Source organism: Magnolia sinica, chromosome 9 (assembly GCF_029962835.1).
Source record: "Magnolia sinica isolate HGM2019 chromosome 9, MsV1, whole genome shotgun sequence".
In the NCBI taxonomy this organism is placed as follows: domain Eukaryota; kingdom Viridiplantae; phylum Streptophyta; class Magnoliopsida; order Magnoliales; family Magnoliaceae; genus Magnolia; species Magnolia sinica.
In genome coordinates this window covers 28,007,824-28,022,996 of record NC_080581.1, presented here as the reverse complement: position 1 = coordinate 28,022,996, position 15,173 = coordinate 28,007,824, and the positions used below count along the sequence as shown (strand labels likewise).

General features: G+C 38.6%; 1 long non-coding RNA gene across 1 annotated transcript; it reads left to right on the top strand.

The window, feature by feature from the left end:
- Positions 1-6,226: 6,226 nt before the first annotated feature.
- On the top strand, positions 6,227-10,581 carry LOC131256189 (uncharacterized). Its single transcript, XR_009176640.1, has 3 exons — positions 6,227-6,344; positions 8,455-8,498; positions 10,287-10,581. It is a non-coding gene; the product is annotated as an uncharacterized LOC131256189 (long non-coding RNA).
- The last annotated feature ends 4,592 nt before the right edge of the window (positions 10,582-15,173 follow it).

Genomic DNA, 15,173 nt, shown 5'->3' with positions numbered 1-15,173 from the left:
CGGTGTCAACCCAACACCGGCACGAGATGGACCCACCTGCGGATCTGACTGGCTATCGCTCAAGGGAGGAACCACGGCAAGCGACTCAATCAGAGAGAGACGGGCCAAAGTCTTCGAACCCTTAGGAGGCATCCCTACATTAAATCAGAGGATGCAACCTGTCAGATTCTAAGTCACATAATTCATCCACACAACAACACAGCACAACACAACTCCAAAGACAAACAACATGCATTCCATTAATCAAAATCGTCGCAATACAAGTAGTGTAGCAATACATGAATCACGACTAGGAAAGCATGAAAATAACAACATCTAACACTTCAACAACCACAGCAACTACAACAACCACAAATAATTACCACAACTACAACACTACAACACTCTAACTACAAGCCAACAACGGCTACACACAGAAAGAAAAATACAACAAAGCAAAGACGGCCACGACGATGCTACTCATCGAAATTAGGAGATGGAGGCAGAGCACCCTTATCCTACAAACAACACAGGATAGACTTCAGAGTCTGAGACATCTTCCTAAGCTTATGCTTAACAAAGCCTCGAAGATCAACCATATCCTGGCATAAAGCAGCTTGCCCTTCTTCAAGCCGTGTAAGACGGGCATCTCTAGCAATCTGCTCTTCACCCTGCTCTGGCGCCACAGGAGGAGAGCTATCACTCGAATCTTGTGCCTCAATCTCTTCCTCGTCTTGCTCTGTTCCTTCCTCAGACTCCGCACCACCTTCAACAAAACTCTCATCATCACCGCTCTTAGACTCAGCCTCACCCTCTGAGGTAAGCTGACCAGAACCAACCTCCATCAGCTTAAGAGTCCTCAAATTGATATAACGAACAGGAACTGGCTTCTCAGCTCCAAGCCTATAACCAAACTCATGTGCAATCCTGCAAATGAGGCGGCCAAAGGGAAGCGACTCGGTCCTTCTACTCGAACGAGCGATGAGAATAATCTGGCGTAGGACGTACGTCGGCACACACAACTTCGCTTCCTGCCCCACCTGATACAGAAAATCCATCATCAGGTGCGTACACTCGCTGCGGTTGCTCCACCTTGGATATACATTGAAGGTAAAGATGTGGTGAAGCAAACGGAAGTCGTCCGTTATGACAGAAGCCAGAAGACTCCTATTCGGCTGCCATTCAGCCAGACGACCACACAAGGATCGGGTGCGACGATCCCTCTCACGCACACTGTCCACATTCTTCTCGCTGGCATGCACTTCACCAAGGGACACCCTCAGGAGGCGGGATATCAAAGCAACATCGACGATACCCACACGACCACTGCCACAAGGAATCTTGAACTGCAGAGGCTCCAGCGAAGGCTCCAAAATGTTGGCATAAAAGGCCCGAACAGTGCTAGCATTCCCGCGATACTCGCCTTCGAACAAGGAACCCCAACCAGCCCCTTCTAGGCGCTTCAACAACAAAAACTCACCAAAGAGCCGCGGGTCAACATGAGCCTCAAAAAGGACTCTACGGCTTTCATAGACTCCATGCGACAATTCCGCCAACAAGGTCCTACTAATGGGAGCTCGAGGATCGAGGTCCCGCTTCGTCTGGAATTCACGCGTGGCGGACGTGCTAGCTGCGGCACCTCTCGGCCTCCATGCATGGGTTGGGCGGCTCGGCCCGACTTCATCCACGGGCGCTCTCTTCTTCCCCATCAAGGAAAGAAGGGAAGAAATGGAAAATATGGCCGTCACAATCTCAAAGAGGGCCATGAGAAATGAGAGAAAGAGAGAAATAGGAAGATGGTGAAGCTTCCACACAACTATTAGCCAAAGAGGGAAAGCAAGGGCTCAAATGAGAAGGAAGAAAGGAGAAATCAGCAATGGGAAGGAAGATTTGAAGATGGGGTGATGGGTTTGCACGAAAAATGGAGGAAGATGAAGATTTAGGAGAGATTTGAGAGGGTTTGGAGAGGTTTTTGAAGAAAGGGAGAGCTTGGGAGTTGGTTTTGTGAAGGAAATAGATAAAAGGAAGGGATAAAAAAGGAAAACCATGGAGAGGTGGGCCACATTAGGCCTAGGAATGATCGGCCCGGCCCACCAAGCCCGCTGACCGGCGATCCCTCGCCGAACCGGCGATGGCATCGCCGGTCTTTGGACAGTCCGGTGATGCCTCGCCATTTTGGCGAGGCCCTCCTGGCCCTCCATGGTCCAAAATGTGTGGTTCCCCCCCTGGGCCCCACAGAAAATGTCCCGATTGGCTCCTTGCATGGTTTGACGCCTATCGGGTCATTCTGACAGAAATCTGATTCAAATAGCGATTTCTGGAAGGTTTAAAGATGAAAAAGGGAGGATAGACCATCTAAACTCAGTAATAGAGGGTCTAGGAAAGGCCCTCCTGGTCCCACACTCTTCACTCCGAGCTCAAGCAAATCGATCTCGGTGAAGGTTTTCAGGAAACTTTCGCCGATAGAAGCTACGGAGCACAAACACAAAAGCGATAATAGACCCACACCCAAATACACTAAAGTGACGACAACGTACGGTGTGTGACCATAACCCAGGTCTAGTTTAATCTAGATCATGCTCTGATACCAACTTGTAACGCCCTGAAATTCAGGGGTCGAGCATAACTCAGCTCCCAAGTTACAAAACATCACTTATGCAACATATTTAATGAAGGATGTATGTTGACTATATTAGTGCATAAAACATGGAATAGATTAAGCCAAAACGCAGATATGATTCAGGGATAAGTGAATAAAGCAAGCGAAAGACTTATAGTAAAATGTGTACAAGTGTAAATCCCTGGAGTACATATACATGCCAGATCATATGAAAGTGTTATTTAACAAAATTATAAGTATCAAATTACATCATTTCAGTTTCCAAAAAAAATAATCCCAAAGATCCCGCGCATCAGACCGAGGCTCGCTAGAACCTGTCTGAAAACTGCATATAGGAGAAGGCAGCCTCGTCGTCATCCAGCTCCTGCTCTGGCTTAGACGTCGCATCCACATCTGTAACATCAGGGCCTAAGACAGAGTCTGGTGGGTGTTTAACACCACCCTAGAAACGTGGGATTGAGTGATCAACTCAGTGGAACAATAAGGCACTGGTTAACATGTTATCAGTTCAATCAAACAGTAATGATAAAGCAGAACAATTAAATAAATTCTAAGTACTCTTATTAATGCAAGGATGTATGCAATATGATGCGTGCCCTCACGCGTACACCCTCAGCGTCTTCATCTTACGTTACGCATGACATCGCCTCAAAGTGCGCCACATCTACAAAGCACATGCAAATGCGGTGCATGGATATGATTACCAAGTTGTTATTAGTCCATTTCATACAGCAGGATTGGGAAGCTAAGACACCTTCCTCATATCACCATCCAAACAGTGATTCATACTAGGGTCGTCAATCCTAGACATCTCATACGATCATATGTTTGAGGTCGTAGCAAAGGGCTCGTCACCAATCAATGCACGCCTTTCATGCCCTTCCTACCACAGTGCGGCTCGTCACCTCATTGCGGTATCCAGGTATGCTCGAGGTCACTACAAAGGGCTCGTCACCAATCAATGTAGGCCGACAGCACGAATATAGTGTCCCATACCACCATAATCGGCTCACGAGTTTAGTTGCTCACTGGTCACTACGGGGAGGCTCGTCACCCTAGCGTAGGCCGATAGCTCGACCACGGTGTCCCATACCACCATGTCCGGCTCATGAGTCTTAGTGGATCAAGTACCATAGTTAATAGGATTTCACTGGTGAGTTCGGTACCCTAGATTCAAACAATAGCGTCCAATACAAGGTGAACATACATCGGACAATCGGGTTACTTGACGAACTCGACTTGCACGAGCGCACGTTGAATTGAACGACATAGAGTGCGCAAACACTCCGCGTGGCCAAACCACTGCCGCCAACTCTAATACGACTCGGGTTCGTCTAATACGTCCTACATGGCGAAAGCGATCTCAACCACGAACATATGGTCAATTACCGATTTCCTGGACTAAGGCATAGTCCCAAACACATTACATTACTACAGGTAACAACTTAAATCATGGTACATTCTCATCTGAAGAATATCAACTTAACATAAATGTAAGCATAGGAGATGCTTGAATTTAAATAACTTGGAATGTAACTGCATAAAGGAAATCATGCGCATCAATAGGAGTATTGAGAATCACTTCTCAACGCCCACAATTAGTGTAATAAGTTACACTTAGATCATTCATGCATTTCTACAAATACTTAGCATACATGGAACAACATACATGGCGTATGTTAGAATACATGCACTTAGACAATTCCTTTTACCAAGGAGTCGTCATACATGCATCTAGCATACATACATGACAAATAATCATGGCAAACACAAGTGCGTATTTTATACATATACGGTACTTTATAAATACACATAGAATACACAAATCTCAATATAGCACATGCATATCAGGAAAGCAACGTAAACACAACATTTAGCATGTGAAATCTCATCCATAACAAGAATAAATCACTAACTGGGATTGAAAGCCTTGAAAACCATAACCTATACACTTAAAGTCCGCACCTTAAGCGAAGAAAGAACCACCGAACTGATTTAGACGAGTTGTCTTCGTCAACGGCGATAGGATACCCTAAAACAAGGATAGAAATGAGATACAACAACTCCAAAACTAATCTAAGCTCTAACACAGGTTAGGGTTAGGTTAACTTACCCCAAAAAGAACTCAGAACCGTCAGAAGAACGATTCAAAGTGAAGGTTCAAAGATGAAGAAGAACAAAGAAGAATCCAAGATGATTCACCAACTTATCTCTCTCACTTTCTCTCTCTTTTCCACTCTCTTTCCAAGCTAGGGTTAGAGAAAATTCGTATGGAAAAGAGAGCTAGGGTTTAAGGACTATAAATACGCCTATTCTTGATGAAAATAACCCTAGGGTCAAGGTATACTTAGGTTATAACCAAAGCATGCCTTTCTCGATCCAACGAAGCACTTCTGGTGGGCCTATAACCACGAAAGGTCGGACTTAAGCTCATTGACCATGGATCTAGGTCAAGCTGAGTTTTCATACCGACCGGCTCTTCAGATCAGCCGTGGCGGACCACACTCAATTCAACGGTTACAGAATCTCGATCAGGTCCACAAGCACTAGGATATGCCTGGGCCAACTATCCTGATCAGAGGGTGAAATTGGGTTAGAATCCAACGGTCAGATAGCTTAAAATCGTCGCGCAAGCGACACAACTCAGATTTCATAAAAAGCTTAATAAATTCCAACCGTTCTCACACTATTCACTCCGAGCTCAAGCAAATCGACCCAGAACATCACATGGACTTGATTTTCGAGGTGATGGTCAACCCCAACTCAGTGACCGCAACAGCTTAAGATCATCGCCATCGGACTTTCGACGCGCGGTCCAGGTCCGATCCAGATCTTCCAAAAAATTTCCAAAACAACTGGATTTAGCGATGGATCCTAGATTTCAGAGTAACGTAGCGCTCACTAATCTACACGTTTAGAGCCATGCAGATACAATTTAAAGTGATTGATGCGGATTTCACAAGCAATCGAGTAAAGCGCTAATTACCCCAAAACAACTACTTAAGGAATGATTAGCACAGAAAATTCCAAGGTCGTTACATTAGGTTTAGGTTTAGGGATTTGAGAAAACGTTAAGGTTTAGATTTAGGATATTGGGTTCGGGTTCGAGATCAGGTTTACCTTTGGGTTTTAGGTTTAGGTTTAGTCTATAGGTTTAGGTTATAGGTTATAAGTGTAGGTTTAGGTTTAGGTTTTAGGTTATAAGTGTTAGGTTATAGGTTTAGGTTATAGGTTTAGGTTTAGGTTTATATTATAGGTTTTGGGATTTGAGAATAGGTTTAGGTTATAAGAATAGGTTTAGGTTATAAGTATAGGTTTAGGTTTAGGTTAAGGTTATAGGTTTAGATTTAGGTTATAAGTGTAGGTTATAGGTTTAGGTTTAGGTTAGATTATAGGTTAAGGTTTAGGGAATTGAGTTTAGGTTATAGGTTAAGGTTAAGGTTTAGGTTTAGGTTTAGGTTATAAGTTTCAGGATTTGAGAATAGGTTTAGGTTAAGGTTATAAGTTTAGGTTTAGGAGATCGGGTTCAGGTTCGGGATCGGGTTTAGGTTTGGATTTTCAAGTTTTGGTTTAGGTTTAGGTTAGGGTGTTGAGATTAGGATTAGGTGTAGGTTTAGGTTTTAGTTTAGGGATTTGAGAATACGTTAAGGTTTAGGTTTAGGAAATCTGGTTCGGGTTATAGCTTTAGGTTTAGGTTAGGTTATAGGTTAAGGTTTAGGAAATTGAGTTTAGGTTATAGGTTAAGGTTTAGGTTTAGGTTATAGGTTTTGGGATTTGAGAATAGGTTTAGGTTAAGGTTATAAGTTTAGGTTTAGGAAATCGGGTTCGGGTTCGAGATCGGGTTTAGGTTTGGGTTTTCAAGTTTAGGTTTAGGTTTAGGCTAGGGAGTTGAGATTAGGAGTAGGTGTAGGTTTAGGTTTAGGGATTTGAGAATACATTACGGTTTAGGTTTAGGAAATCGGGTTTGGGTTATAGGTTTACATTTAAGTTAGGTTATGGGTTTAGGTTTAGGAAATTGAGTTTTGGTTATAGGTTAAGGTTTAGGTTCAGGTTAAGGTGAAGGTTTAGGTTTAGGTTAAGGTTTAGGTTTAGGTTTAGGTTTATGTTTAGGCTTTAAGTTTTGGGATTTGAGAATAGGTTTAGGTGAAGGTTATAAGTTTACGTTTAGGAAATCGGTTTCGGGTTCAGGATTATGTTTAGGTTTGGGTTTTCAAGTTTAGGTTTAGGTTTAGATTAGGGAGTTGATATTAAGATTAGGTGTAGGTTTAGGTTTAAGGATTAGAGAATACGTTAAGATTTAGGTTTAGGAAATTAGGTTCGGATTATAGGTTTAGGTTTAGGTTAGGTTATAGGTTAAGGTTTAGGAAATTGAGTGTAGGTTATAGGTTTAGGTTATAAGTTAAGGTTATAGGTTAAGGTTTAGGTTTAGGTTATAGGTTTTGAGATTTGAGAATAGGTTTAGGTTAAGGTTATAAGTTTAGGTTTAGGCAATCGGGTTCGGGTTCATTATCAGGTTTAGGTTTGGGTTTTCAAGTTTAGGTTTAGGTTTAGGTTAGGGAGTTGAGATTAGGATTAGGTGTAGGTTTAGGTTTAGAGATTTGAGAATACATTAATAATAGGTTTATGAAAGCAGGTTCAGGTTATAGGTTTAGGAAATTGAGTTTAGGTTATATGTTTAGGTTATAAGTTAAGGTTATAGGTTAAGGTTTAGGTTATAGGTTAAGTTTTAGGTTTAGGTTAAGGTTATAGGTTTAGGTTTAGGTTATAGGTTTTGGGATTTAAGAATAGGTTTAGGTTAAGGTTATAAGTTTAGGTTTAGGAAATTGGGTTCGGGTTCGGGATCGGGTTTAGGTTTGGGATTTCAAGTTTAAGTTTAGGTTTGGGTTAGGGAGTTGTGATTAGGATTAGATGTAGGTTTAGGTTTATGGATTTGAGAATATGTTAAGGTTTATGTTTAGGAAATTGGGTTCAGGTTCGAGATCCGGTTTACGTTTGGGTTTTAAGTTTACATTTAGGCTATAGGTTTAGGTTATAGGTTATAAGTGTAGGTTTATGTTTAGGTTATAGCTTTTAGGTTTAGGTTGTAGGTTTAGGTTTAGGTTAAGGTTTAGGTTTAGGTTATAGGTTTTGGGTTTTGAGAATAGGTCTAGGTTATAAGTATAGGTTTAAGTTTAGGTTTTATGTTTAGGTTAAGGTTATAGGTTTAGGTTTAGGTTTTAAGTGTAGGTTATAGGATTAGGTTTAGGTTAGGTTATAGGTTACGGTTTAGGGAATTGAGTTTAGGTTATAGGTTAAGGTTTAGGTTTAGGTTTAGGTTATAGGTTTTGGGATTTGAGAATAGGTATAGGTTAAGGTTATAAGTTTAGGTTTTGGAAATCGGGTTCGGGTTCGGGATCGGGTTTAGGTTTGGGTTTTCAAGTTTAGCTTTAGGTTTAGGTTAGGGAGTTGAGATTAGGATTAGGTGTAGGTTTAGGTTTAGGTTTAGGGATTTGATAAAACGTTAAGGTTTAGATTTAGAAAATCGGGTTCGAGTTTGAGATCAAGTTTACCTTTGGGTTTTAGGTTTAGGTTCAGTCTATAGGTTTAGGTTATAGGTTATAAGTGTAGGTTTAGGTTTAGCTTTTAGGTTATAAGTGTTAGGTTATAGGTTTAGGTTATAGGTTTAGGTTTAGGTTTAGGTTAAGGTTTAGGTTTAGGTTATAGGTTTTGGGATTTGAGAATAGGTTTAGGTTATAAGAATAGGTTTAGGTTATAAGTATAGGTTTAGGTTTAGGTTAAGGTTATAGGTTTAGGTTTAGGTTATATGTGTAGGTTATAGGTTTAGGTTTAGGTTTAGGTTAGGTTGTAGGTTAAAGTTTAGGGAGTTGAGTTTAGGTTATAGGTTAAGGTTAAGGTTTAGGTTTAGGTTTAGGTTTAGGTTATAAGTTTCAGGATTTGAGAATAGGTTTAGGTTAAGGTTATATGTTTAGGTTTAGGAAATCGGGTTCAGGTTCGGGATCGGGTTTAGGTTTGGGTTTTCAAGTTTTGGTTTAGGTTTAGGTTAGGGAGTTGAGATTAGGATTAGGTGTAGGTTTAGGTTTTGGTTTAGGGATTTGAGAAAACGTTAAGGTTTAGATTTAGGATATCGGGTTCGGGTTCGAGATCAGGTTTACCTTTGGGTTTTAGGTTTAGGTTTAGTCTGTAGGTTTAGGTTATAGGTTATAAGTGTAGGTTTAGGTTTAGGTTTTAGGTTATAAGTGTTAGGTTATAGGTTTAGGTTATAGGTTTAGGTTTAGGTTTAGGTTAAGGTTTAGGTTTAGGTTATGGGTTTTGGGATTTGAGAATAGGTTTAGGTTAAAGTTATAGGTTTAGATTTAGGTTATAAGTGTAGGTTATAGGTTTAGGTTTAGGTTAGATTATAGGTTAAGGTTTAGGGAATTGAGTTTAGGTTATAGGTTAAGGTTAAGGTTTAGGTTTAGGTTTAGGTTATAAGTTTCAGGATTTGAGAATAGGTTTAGGTTAAGGTTATAAGTTTAGGTTTAGGAAATCGGGTTCAGGTTCGGGATCGGGTTTAGGTTTAGGTTAGGGAGTTGAGATTAGGATTAGGTGTACGTTTAGGTTTTAGTTTAGGGATTTGAGAATACGTTAAGGTTTAGGTTTAAGAAATCCGGTTCGGGTTATAACTTTAGGTTTAGGTTAGGTTATAGGTTAAGGTTTAGGAAATTGAGTTTAGGTTATAGGTTAAGCTTTAGGTTTAGGTTTAGGTTTAGGTTATTGGTTTTGGGATTTGAGAATAGGTTTAGGTTAAGGTAATAAGTTTAGGTTTAGGAAATCGGGTTCGGGTTTGAGATCGGGTTTAGGTTTGGGTTTTCAAGTTTAGGTTTAGGTTTAGGCTAGGGAGTTGAGATTAGGAGTAGGTGTAGGTTTAGGTTTAGGGATTTGAGAATACGTTACGGTTTAGGTTTAGGAAATCAGGTTTGGGTTATAGGTTTACATTTAAGTTAGGTTATGGGTTTAGGTTTAGGAAATTGAGTTTTGGTTATAGGTTAAGGTTTAGGTTCAGGTTAAGGTGAAAGTTTAGGTTTAGGTTAAGGTTTAGGTTTAGGTTTAGGTTTATGTTTAGGCTTTAGGTTTTGGGATTTGAGAATAGGTTTAGATGAAGGTTATAAGTTTAGGTTTAGGAAATCGGGTTCGGGTTCAGGATTGTGTTTAGGTTTGGGTTTTCAAGTTTAGGTTTAGGTTTAGATTAGGGTGTTGATATTAAGATTAGGTGTAGGTTTAGGTTTAGGGATTAGAGAATACGTTAAGGTTTAGGTTTAGGAAATTAGGTTCGGATTATAGGTTTAGGTTTAGGTTAGGTTATAGGTTAAGGTTTAGGAAATTGAGTGTAGGTTATAGGTTTAGGTTATAAGTTAAGGTTATAGGTTAAGGTTTAGGTTATAGGTTAAGTTTTAGGTTTAGGTTATAGGTTTTGAGATTTGAGAATAGGTTTAGGTTAAGGTTATAAGTTTAGGTTTAGGCAATCGGGTTCGGGTTCATGATCGGGTTTAGGTTTGGGTTTTCAAGTTTAGGTTTAGGTTTAGGTTAGGGAGTTGAGATTAGGATTAGGTGTAGGTTTAGATTTAGGGATTTGAGAATACATTAATAATAGGTTTATGAAAGCAGGTTCAGGTTATAGGTTTAGGTTAGGTTATAGGTTAAGGTTTAGGAAATTGAGTTTAGGTTATAAGTTAAGGTTATAGGTTAAGGTTTAGGTTATAGGTTAAGTTTTAGGTTTAGGTTAAGGTTATAGGCTTAGGCTTAGGTTATAGGTTTTGGGATTTGAGAATAGGTTTAGGTTAAGGTTATAAGTTTAGGTTTAGGAAATTGGGTTCGGGTTCGGGATCGGGTTTAGGTTTGGGATTTCAAGTTTAAGTTTAGGTTTGGGTTACGGAGTTGTGATTAGGATTAGATGTAGGTTTAGGTTTATAGATTTGAGAATACGTTAAGGTTTAGGTTTAGGAAATCGGGTTCAGGTTCGAGATCCGGTTTACGTTTGGGTTTTAAGTTTACATTTAGGCTATAGGTTTAGGTTATAGGTTATAAGTGTAGGTTTATGTTTAGGTTATAGGTTTTAGGTTTAGGTTGTAGGTTTAGGTTTAGGTTAAGGTTTAGGTTTAGGTTTTAGGTTTTGGGTTTTGAGAATAGGTCTAGGTTATAAGTATAGGTTTAGGTTTAGGTTTTATGTTTAGGTTAAGGTTATAGGTTTAGGTTTAGGTTATAAGTGTAGGTTATAGGATTAGGTTTAGGTTAGGTTATAGGTTACGGTTTAGGGAATTGAGTTTAGGTTATAGGTTAAGGTTTAGGTTTAGGTTTAGGTTATAGGTTTTGGGATTTGAGAATAGGTATAGGTTAAGGTTATAAGTTTAGATTTAGGAAATCGGGTTCGGGTTCGGGATCGGGTTTAGGTTTGGGTTTTCAAGTTTAGGTTTAGGTTTAGGCTAGGGAGTTGAGATTAGGAGTAGGTGTAGGTTTAGGTTTAGGGATTTGAGAATACGTTACGGTTTAGGTTTAGGAAATCGGGTTTGGGTTATAGGTTTACATTTAAGTTAGGTTATGGGTTTAGGTTTAGGAAATTGAGTTTTGGTTATAGGTTAAGGTTTAGGTTCAGGTTAAGGTGAAGGTTTAGGTTTAGGTTAAGGTTTAGGTTTAGGTTTAGGTTTATGTTTAGGCTTTAGGTTTTGGGATTTGAGAATAGGTTTAGATGAAGGTTATAAGTTTAGGTTTAGGAAATCGGGTTCGGGTTTAGGATTGTGTTTAGGTTTGGGTTTTCAAGTTTAGGTTTAGGTTTAGATTAGGGTGTTGATATTAAGATTAGGTGTAAGTTTAGGTTTAGGGATTAGAGAATACGTTAAGGTTTAGGTTTAGGAAATTAGGTTCGGATTATAGGTTTAGGTTTAGGTTAGGTTATAGGTTAAGGTTTAGGAAATTGAGTGTAGGTTATAGGTTTAGGTTATAAGTTAAGGTTATAGGTTAAGGTTTAGGTTATAGGTTAAGTTTTAGGTTTAGGTTATAGGTTTTGAGATTTGAGAATAGGTTTAGGTTAAGGTTTAGGTTATAGGTTAAGTTTTAGGTTTAGGTTATAGGTTTTGAGATTTGAGAATAGGTTTAGGTTAAGGTTATAAGTTTAGGTTTAGGCAATCGGGTTCGGGTTCATGATCGGGTTTAGGTTTGGGTTTTCAAGTTTAGGTTTAGGTTTAGGTTAGGGAGTTGAGATTAGGATTAGGTGTAGGTTTAGATTTAGGGATTTGAGAATACATTAATAATAGGTTTATGAAAGCAGGTTCAGGTTATAGGTTTAGGTTAGGTTATAGGTTAAGGTTTAGGAAATTGAGTTTAGGTTATAAGTTAAGGTTATAGGTTAAGGTTTAGGTTATAGGTTAAGTTTTAGGTTTAGGTTAAGGTTATAGGCTTAGGCTTAGGTTATAGGTTTTGGGATTTGAGAATAGGTTTAGGTTAAGGTTATAAGTTTAGGTTTAGGAAATTGGGTTCGGGTTCGGGATCGGGTTTAGGTTTGGGATTTCAAGTTTAAGTTTAGGTTTGGGTTACGGAGTTGTGATTAGGATTAGATGTAGGTTTAGGTTTATAGATTTGAGAATACGTTAAGGTTTAGGTTTAGGAAATCGGGTTCAGGTTCGAGATCCGGTTTACGTTTGGGTTTTAAGTTTACATTTAGGCTATAGGTTTAGGTTATAGGTTATAAGTGTAGGTTTATGTTTAGGTTATAGGTTTTAGGTTTAGGTTGTAGGTTTAGGTTTAGGTTAAGGTTTAGGTTTAGGTTTTAGGTTTTGGGTTTTGAGAATAGGTCTAGGTTATAAGTATAGGTTTAGGTTTAGGTTTTATGTTTAGGTTAAGGTTATAGGTTTAGGTTTAGGTTATAAGTGTAGGTTATAGGATTAGGTTTAGGTTAGGTTATAGGTTACGGTTTAGGGAATTGAGTTTAGGTTATAGGTTAAGGTTTAGGTTTAGGTTTAGGTTATAGGTTTTGGGATTTGAGAATAGGTATAGGTTAAGGTTATAAGTTTAGATTTAGGAAATCGGGTTCGGGTTCGGGATCGGGTTTAGGTTTGGGTTTTCAAGTTTAGGTTTAGGTTTAGGCTAGGGAGTTGAGATTAGGAGTAGGTGTAGGTTTAGGTTTAGGGATTTGAGAATACGTTACGGTTTAGGTTTAGGAAATCGGGTTTGGGTTATAGGTTTACATTTAAGTTAGGTTATGGGTTTAGGTTTAGGAAATTGAGTTTTGGTTATAGGTTAAGGTTTAGGTTCAGGTTAAGGTGAAGGTTTAGGTTTAGGTTAAGGTTTAGGTTTAGGTTTAGGTTTATGTTTAGGCTTTAGGTTTTGGGATTTGAGAATAGGTTTAGGTGAAGGTTATAAGTTTAGGTTTAGGAAATCGGGTTCGGGTTCGGGATTGGGTTTAGGTTTGGGTTGTCAAGTTTAGGTTTAGGTTTAGGTTAGGGAGTTGATATTAAGATTAGGTGTAGGTTTAGGTTTAGGGATTAGAGAATACGTTAAGGTTTAGGTTTAGGAAATCAGGTTCGGGTTATAGGTTTAGTTTTAGGTTAGGTTATAGGTTAAGGTTTAGGAAATTGAGTATAGGTTATAGGTTTAGGTTATAAGTTAAGGTTATTGGTTAAGGTTTAGGTTATAGGTTAAGTTTTAGGTTTAGGTTATAGGTTTTGAGATTTGAGAATAGGTTTAGGTTAAGGTTATAAGTTTAGGTTTAGGCAATCGGGTTCGGGTTCGGGATCGGGTTTAGGTTTGGGTTTTCAAGTTTTGGTTTGGGTTTAGGTTAGGGAGTTGAGATTAGGATTAGGTGTAGGTTTAGGTTTAGGGATTTGAGAATACATTAATAATAGGTTTATGAAAGTAGGTTCAGGTTATAGGTTTAGGTTACGTTATAGGTTAAGGTTTAGGAAATTGAGTTTAGGTTATATGTTTAGGTTTTAAGTTAAGGTTATAGGTTAAGGTTTAGGTTATAGGTTAAGTTTTAGGTTTAGGTTAAGGTTATAGGTTTAGGCTTAGGTTATAGGTTTTGGGATTTGAGAATAGGTTTAGGTCAAGGTTATAAGTTGAGGTTTAGGAAATTGGGTTCGGGTTCGGGATCGGGTTTAGGTTTGGGTTTTCAAGTTTATGTTTAGGTTTAGGTTAGGGAGTTGTGATTAGGATTAGATATAGGTTTAGGTTTATGGATTTGAGAATACGTTAAGGTTTAGGTTTAGGAAATCGAGTTCAGGTTCGAGATCTGGTTTACGTTTGGGTTTTAAGTTTACATTTTGGCTATAGGTTTAGGTTATAGGTTATAAGTGTAGGTTTATGTTTAGGTTATAGGTTGTAGGTTTAGGTTGTAGGTTTAGGTTTAGGCTAAGGTTTAGGTTTAGGTTATAGGTTTTGGGTTTTGAGAATAGGTCTAGGTTGTAAGTATAGGTTTAGGTTTAGGTTTTATGTTTAGGTTAAGGTTATAGGTTTAGGTTTAGGTTATAAGTGTAGGTTATAGGATTAGGTTTAGGTTAGGTTATAGGTTACGGTTTAGGGAATTGAGTTTAGGTTATAGGTTAAGGTTTAGGTTTAGGTTTAGGTTTAGGTTATAGGTTTTGAGATTTGAAAATAGGTATAGGTTAAGGTTATGAGTTTAGATTTTGGAAATCGGGTTCGGGTTTAGGTTTGGGTTTTCAAGTTTAAGTTTAGGTTTATGCTAGGGAGTTGAGATTAGGATTAGGTGTAGGTTTAGGTTTAGGTTTAGGGATTTGAGAAAACGTTAAGATTTAGATTTAGGAAATCGGGTTCGGGTTCGAGATCAGGTTTACCTTTGGGTTTTAGGTTTAGGTTGAGTCTATAGGTTTAGGTTATAGATTATAAGTGTAGGTTTAGGTTTAGGTTTTAGGTTATAAGTGTTAGGTTATAGGTTTAGGTTATAGGTTTAGGTTTAGGTTTAGGTTAAGGTTTAGGTTTAGGTAATAGGTTTTGGGATTTGAGAATAGGTTTAGCTTATAAGAATAGGTTTAGGTTATAAGTATAGGTTTAGGTTTAGGTTAAGGTTATAGGTTTAGGTTTAGGTTATAAGTGTAGGTTATAGGTTTTGGTTTAGGTTAGGTTATAGGTTAAGGTTTAGGGAATTGAGTTTAGGTTATAGGTTAAGGTTAAGGTTTAGGTTTAGGTTTAGGTTATAAGTTTCAGGATTTGAGAATAGGTTTAGGTTAAGGTTATAAGTTTAGGTTTAGGAAATTGGTTTCAGGTTCGGGATTGGGTTTAGGTTTGGGTTTTCATGTTTTGGTTTAGGTTTAGGTTAGGGAGTTGAGATTAGGATTTGGTGTAGGTTTAGGTTTTGGTTTAGGGATTTGAGAATACGTTAAGGTTTAGGTTTAGGAAATCTGATTCAGGTTATAGGTTTAGGTTTAGGTTAGGTTATAGGTTAAGGTTTAGGAAATTGAGTTTAGGTTATAGGTTAAGGTTTAGGTTTAGGTTATAGGTTTTGGGATTTGAGAATAGGTTTAGGTTAAGGTTATAAGTTTAGGTTTAGGAAATCAGGTTCGGGTTTGGGATCGGGTTTAGGTTTGGG